Source organism: Choloepus didactylus, chromosome 4 (assembly GCF_015220235.1).
Source record: "Choloepus didactylus isolate mChoDid1 chromosome 4, mChoDid1.pri, whole genome shotgun sequence".
NCBI lineage: Eukaryota > Metazoa > Chordata > Mammalia > Pilosa > Megalonychidae > Choloepus > Choloepus didactylus.
In genome coordinates this window covers 9,010,486-9,017,801 of record NC_051310.1, presented here as the reverse complement: position 1 = coordinate 9,017,801, position 7,316 = coordinate 9,010,486, and positions in this window count along the sequence as shown.

Below are 7,316 nucleotides of genomic sequence, written 5' to 3'. Positions count from 1 at the left end.
GACACAGATTGACTAAAAAGAGCAAATGTTGCTTTTTACCTTCATCAAAATTAAGCCTCCAGTGCCCTATTTTCACGCTTGGCAAAGTATTTTCACACCATTGAGTTCTTCCAGTTCTCTGAAGGTTCTGCCAGGAGGGCAGGGTAGGGGTCACTTTGCAACTTTTTACAACTAGGGAAACCGAGGCACAGACGGGTGAGGACTCTGGCCACCCAGCTGCTAAGTGGATTAGCGGATTCCAAGTCACAGCCGCCTTCTACCCCCTTCAGCCCTTTTCCCAAGACATACCAAAAGAAAACACTTCAAAAGACATAACATGAGTGGAAACCCTAAAAAGGGCCCTTTAAAAGGCCATTTGGAAAACAAGCAAAGCATCAAAAAAAGCAAGTTTCTGTGAAATTGCAAAAGGAATGGAGCCTGTTCATTTTTCTCAGCTGCTGCTCATCTCAGGTTCCTGCCATTGCCTGAGTGGTCAGGAAGGCAGGGCCCTCTATCATGCATGAATTACTTAAAGCTCCTCTTATGGCCTAATAAAGTCACTAAAAGAAGAAGAAGGTATAATTACGCAATAATGACCCAGTCAGAAGTCTTTCAGGGACACATAATGGGATGTTAAAGGCTCAAGGCTTGACCCTCTAGCTGCCTATTACGGGGCTGGTAAAGACAGATAAACAGATCATTACAGCGCCTATAAACCTTGGAAGTTAATTTATAGCACTCCAGCTCATCATGTTTCATTCCTGCCTCTCCCACTCATAAAAGCATGTGAAGGTTTGGCACTCGGACACGGCTCTTACTTCTATCTGCTTCCCACGATAAAAATATTGAGGATTTAGGTTATCTTTAGCTGCACAGAAATGGAAGGAGTTGACATTGGTTTAGTCTCAGGGTGCCTGATTCCTAGTTCTGCAAGAGAGACTCCCTCCTCGCCGACTCCCACCCACACCTACCACCTTTCCCAACTCAGGTTCTTTAGGAGAAATTGCCCCTTGATGTAATTCCTGATTGAGGCAGAGGTTTCCTGCTGGGGGCGAGTGTGTAGATGTGTGTGTGTGTGTGTGTGTATGCGTGCATTTGTTTCGAGGTAATGAGAGAGGTGTGAAGAAAGGGGGCCAAGTTAAGAAGTGGAGAGCTCAGTGTTGAGAAATTAAAAATCGGAAAATCCCCAAGAGCATTTCTGCAGCTTGGCCTGGGCCTCTGAGTCCCGGAAAGCAAACCAGAATGCTCAGCCCTGTTTTTTTGTTTGTTTTTTATTATTCCCAGTAAATAATTATTGAGTGCTTCTTCTGGGCACGGATATTTCAAGACAGGCTTATGTTCTCTTTGGAAGAAGAGAGAAAATAAAGCAGCAAACAAATAAAAGAACAAGATCATTTGAGTTAGCAGCAAGGACTAAGAAGAAATAATTCAGGGTGACTGACAGACAGTGCCAGGTGGTTGGGACTAATTTAGATTGAGCCGACAGGGAAGTAGTGGCTTTGGTGATGACTCCTTAGCAACAAAAGAAGTCAAGAAGTCCCTGGCAAGCAGAGATCAGACGTCAGGATTCCAGGCAGAGGGAGAAGCGAGATGAGGCTTTAAGGCAAGAATGAGTTTGCAACATTTATCAAATTTTATAATTATCATTGTTTAATTTTCCTGTTACCTTCCCCAGCCTTTATAAATTCTCGTTTGGGGGGTTAGTCCGATATCTTCTGTGCTATGGAGAATAAAAAAGTCCAGTGCCCTAATTTGGGCCATTTGGTACAGGGGAGCTAAAGATGATCCTGGAGCCAACTTAGGTCAGCATCTTAATCCAGGTAACTCCACTCTCACACCTCTCACTAAGCATAGACCTGTAGGAAGCCAACTGTCAGTGTCCTTCAGAGACCTGTTCCATTAAATATCTGCCTTATTTTGCAGAAGTTTTAGGTTCATTTCAGGCTCTTTTCTCCTGCTTGGCAGGAACTGAGCAATCAGCAGTCAGACAGGAAGAGAGATGAAGACAAATTAAGAGAAAAGTAATCGCATGATTCATATGAAGTCACCTTTGACTGACAGAAAGATAGACTCCCCTGAGCTGGTGCTTGGGGAGTCAGCGTCATGGCCCTCAGAAGGTGACACAGCGTTCATGGGGGAGGCAGCCAGCCCCACATCTCCCCGGATGACAGGCCTGGGCTGAGCGTCTTCAGAGCTCACCCTTCTTGACCCTCTGAGACGCTGCGGAATATCTCGTGCTTGAGACACTATCCTGGCAGGAGTGGGAAACTCCTGGATGATAAGGAGATGGTGGAATGCTGCCTCGGGAGGCTCGGAAGATTCTGGGCAGAGTGCTCTGCCCAGGTTCTGCTTTCCATCCCAGGTGCTCCCACGTCAGAAGAAGCTCTCCTGAGAAGAGTGTAGAGTAATTGAAAACTCCGCCATGCTCTCAGAGAAAACCAGTCTTGCCAACAATCTGAGAAACCCTATGAAGTTGTGGGCAAACATTTGTGTTCATTGACTTAGAAGCATTCATCCTGGGAGAGGATCTAGATTTTCAACAGATTCTTTGAGAAGTCCATGATTCCTCAAAACATCATGAACAGCTACAGACATTGTTTCCTTTGCTAGTGTCCTTGTCTGCCAGTGTTGCTATGACAAATATCACCCAAAGGGTGGGCTTAAACAACAGGAATCTATTGTCTCCCAGTTTTGGAGGCTTGAAAACCAAGATCGAGGTCTCAACAGAGCATGCTTTCTTCCAGAGATTGTAGCTTGCTTCTCTGTCTCCACCACATGGTTTCTCCTTCTGGCTTCTACTTCGCCTGCTCAGTTGTCTGAGTCTGTCTAGATTTCCTCTCCTTTGAAGGACTTCAGCCATATGGATTAAGGCCCACCCTGATTCACTTTGTCTCGTCTAAATAGGATCTTCAAAGACTCTGTTCACAAAGGGGTCCACACCTGTACCAATAATAACCTCTTTAAAGGTCCTCTTTACAAACGGGTTCACACTCATGGTGAAGCAGATTAAGACGGGCACACATATTCTGCAGGGACCATGAGTCAATCCCCACCTCCTTCTCCAGAAACTGCTCCTCTTCTTTCCAGACCAGATCTAATGTCTGTCCATGAAATCTTTCCTGACAATCCTTTCTTCCAGTGACCCCCTACTTTAGGTAGCCCCTGAAACCAGCACCTACCTCTCTGATGTCTGCTGCCCTGTATGTAACTGATTGCTTTCAAAGCCCAGCTTCCTCTGAGAGGGGGAGCCCTCGAGAAATCAGACAGTGTCTTATTTGTGGCTCTATCCCCAGAACCCAATACCCTGTCTGATATATTCTACATGCTCAATAAATATTTTTTGATACTACTTGGATGAACCACCCTGAACCATCCTGTCCTCATCCTAAGACATCAGAATAGATGCTGAAATGTGGCCTTCGGTCTGCAGCTGTCCCTGGATAAAGCACTTTTGTGGCATCTCTCCTGACCACCACACTTCTTCACCAGCATGAAGAACTCTGTATGCAAATCGAGAAAATGGCATGGCAGTCCTGCTCTTTAAAAGTCAAACTCCCCTGTTTGATTACAAATTAGAATTACATTATTGAAGAGATGGAGAGAGTATTATCCAGATGAATTGCATTGGTGTTAAATGGATCATATCTTAATAAAATACAGTTTCCCATCATCCTTAGTGTTTGAGTGACCAAGTGGAGCCACTGGTCCTGTTTATCACAACCAGTAAATATGCCTTCACCTCGGTCTTTCTTTTGCTGTGCTAGATTTTATCACTGGCTGCAATTCCCTACCCCCTCCTGCAGCCACTGTCCTCCCCCACCATGACATCATCAAGGGTGCAGTGGGCTGCCCCTCCCCTTGACCTTGGTCTTTGTCACTGGATTTGCTTTGACCAATATCATATGGGCAAAAGTGACCCCCTGCCACTTCTGAGCCTAAGCCCAAGAGACCTCACATATTTCTGCTTGCACTCTTGGCTCTTTTGTCACACCCAAGAGAAGACCATGTGTGCCTTGGAGGAGAGGGACAGGGTGGTCTCCGCCCAACCAGCCTGGTACTTCCTGGCTAAGCCCAACCTCAGTCAGTCTATCTTGAGTGAGCTGCAGCCGGGTGAGTGAGGCCAACCAAAAGCTGCAGATGCAAGTGATAAATGCTTATTGTTGTAAACCGGAAAGTTTCATCATTGCTTGTTACTCGGTGTTACCGTGGCAACAGCTAGCTGATGCATCCTTGAATTAATGTTCTATCATTGCATAACAAATTACTGCAAACTCAGTGGCTTTAAATGATATGAATTAATTATCTCACAGTTTCCGTGGACTGGGACTCTGACCCAGTGAGCTGCATCCTCTGCTCAGGGTCTCACCGGGCTGAAATCAAGGTGTCAGCCAGATCTGTGATCTCATCTAAGGCTCTGGATCTTCTTCCAAGTTTGCTGGTTGTTGGCAGAATTCAGTTCCTTGTGGAATCTTGGCAGTAATCTTAGAATGCTGCCCACCACAAACCCCATTCTCTAGAGTGACATAGGATCTCATTTGTATCCACTAAAATGTTGCTTTATGAGAATTTTACATTGGTAGTCAACAGGTACTTCCATCTGAAAATGAAAATAATCTTTGAGATACACCCCCCTCCCCTCCCCACCATGGGAGTTTGACAGGAAGTCAGACGAAGTGACTATCTAGGAAGCCTCATCTTGCCCAGAGTACACCAGACCCCAGACTGGTGATAGATCTTATAGAGGTCTGTTGCAAAAGGTCAACAGGAGCAGATAACACAGAATACCCGAGAATGGGTGCCAGATTAATGCAGATTCTGGCACCCAGTGGGCCTCATCAAACAAGGTCCCTGCATTAGAGTGTTCTAGACTCAGCCAGGACCATCCCTGTTGGTGGGTCCACTGTGACTGGCCACAGTGAGCAGTGGCGTGATGCAACTGCCTTTGGAGTCAAAGACACATGTTCAAATCCTTGCTTTATGTCATTCAAGTTAGGACCAATTGCACGAGACACACACAAAAGCCACAAAAACGACGGATTCCTAGCATTTCATCAAGAGCATTGATTGTTTTGCTGCTGAGTTGGACTGCCTGGGTTTGAGCCCTTGCTGCACCATTTAGGAGCTGGGTGGCCTGGGGAAAGCCACTTAACTTCTCTGACCTACAGTTTCCTTTTCAATAAAATGTCAATAACAAGAACAAGGATAGGAACATCTGCTTCACAGAGTTGTTGTGAGGATTAAATGAAATAATAGATGTAATAAGATCTTGATCAATGGCAAGTCAGAGTAATTTATATCCTTTCCTTCTCTCCCCTCCCTCCCTCCTTCCCTCCTTCCCTCCCATGTTTCTTTCTCTGTCTCCCTTTGTCTATCTCTCTCTTTCTCTCTCTCTCCACATCATCTCACTGTGCTAAGCACCAGGAAAACAAAAATAAATAAGACGGTCCTTACCATCAGGGAGATGAACTCCAGTCTGGGGGAGTGAGGGGGATGTGGAGGGGGGACAGAAAAAAAAAACTATTTCAACACAGTGTCCTAAATTTTAGTTCTCCCCTCTGAAGAAAAAGCATAAGAGAACTTAGAAGCATAGAAAGATGCAAGGCAGGTAAATAAGCCAGCTTGAATATTGGGGGCGAAGCAGGGGAGTGAATACAAAGAGAAAGGGAGAAGACGAGGGTGCTTGAATTCTGTGTTTGCCGCTTATGAAATGTCCTTCCTCTCCCTGGCTTTCATTCAAATGACATCCTGGCCCTCGGAGTGTGTCATTGGCTTCAGGGGCACAAGAGAAGGGCCACCTCTCCACACTGGCGGTCAGTGATGAAGGTTCCCCTCGGAGAATGGGGACAGGGGCTTCTGCAACCCACCGTCGCCGCTTCTGGCCCCTCTTTGTTTATAACTGGCAAGTCCATAAGATACTGGGTATTTTAACACAGGTTCAATTCAGATGCAAACTGCTCTGCCCAAGTGGTAAATGCAAAAGAAAGTGCAGGGTGACAGCAAGGCAAGGCCCTGATTCGTTGCTGCACCATCTCGGTGTTCTCTGAATCAGAGGACAAGAGGTTGGGGAGTGAGCTATTACCTTCTGGTATGAGTAATGAGGGAAAATCCCCCATACGTTTTCCCCGCAAGCCGGATGGCAAATCCAATTAGTTATCTCTTAGGACAACCCGTAAATATTATCAGAACATAAAATATTGCAGACATTTGGAAAGAAAATACAGGCATCTAAATATTGCGGTTTTCAACTGAGAACTGTAATTTTCAAGCAGGAAGCAGCTATGACGGGACTTGCTCAGTCTCCTTGGTTCAGAGATGCACAGTCAAGAGCTCAGTAGGTCCAGTTTTGCTCATTTCATTCGTCTATCCATTCACGAGAGAAGCAAGTCCAGAAGGCTACATTTCTGGGGACAGGCTGGGAATTCAAAAATAAATAAGACCCAGTCACTGCTATTGAGGGCTGCAGGGCCTATTGTGTTGGTAGATGTGTAAAGTGACAATCTTGGTGTGTGTGATAGCTGCACACAAAGACAGGTAAGCAGAGGAAGCTGGAAGAACTGGATCCGAGCACCCAATCCAGTCTGGCATATCAGGGAAGGCTTCTTGGAAGAGGTAACACCTGAGATGAGACTTGAAGGACTGTATTTATGTGTTTCTGGATCACTGGCATCTAGCACAGGACTGGCATCTGACAAACGTGTTCATCACATAAGTGATGATGGTTTAGGGGGTTTAGAGTAACCACTGGCAAGGGTTGTAAACTCAAATGTCTCCAGGAGCCAAGGTGGTCTCGTCAATGAGTGAAGAGCCCAAGTATGAGGCACTGGGGAGAGGTGGAGACTGTGGCAACCTACAGAGTGTGTGTTCCCACACTTAGTTCCGTCCTCCAGCTAAGGGGGACTCACAGCTGCCAGAGCTCTCAATTTATTCAATAGGGACTAGAAATCTAGAATTATCTTATGAAACCTCCCAATTTGTATGCATCAGTAACAGATTCAAATTTTTAGTCACCCCCTGAAGGCCCAGTAATAGACATTTGTGGGCTCTTGGCAGCTCATGGGCTGCCCATTTGTGACTTGTGATTGACTGAGCCTGAGGAGTCTCACCCCAAGTTTTATTTACAGCATCGTGTTTCATCTTCCCCAAAAGTTCCTTGTGGAGATGAGCACACCAGGGCCCATGGAGGGGAGTAAGCATGGCCCTGCCTTTCCACATCATTCCCCATGCCCCCTTCCCCATGAAATAATGAATGGGCGAATGAGTGGGTGAGCCAGACAGCAGAGCAGAGACAGGGATTCGAGGCAGAGGAAATCGCTTGTACGGAAACAGTGAGGCAGAGG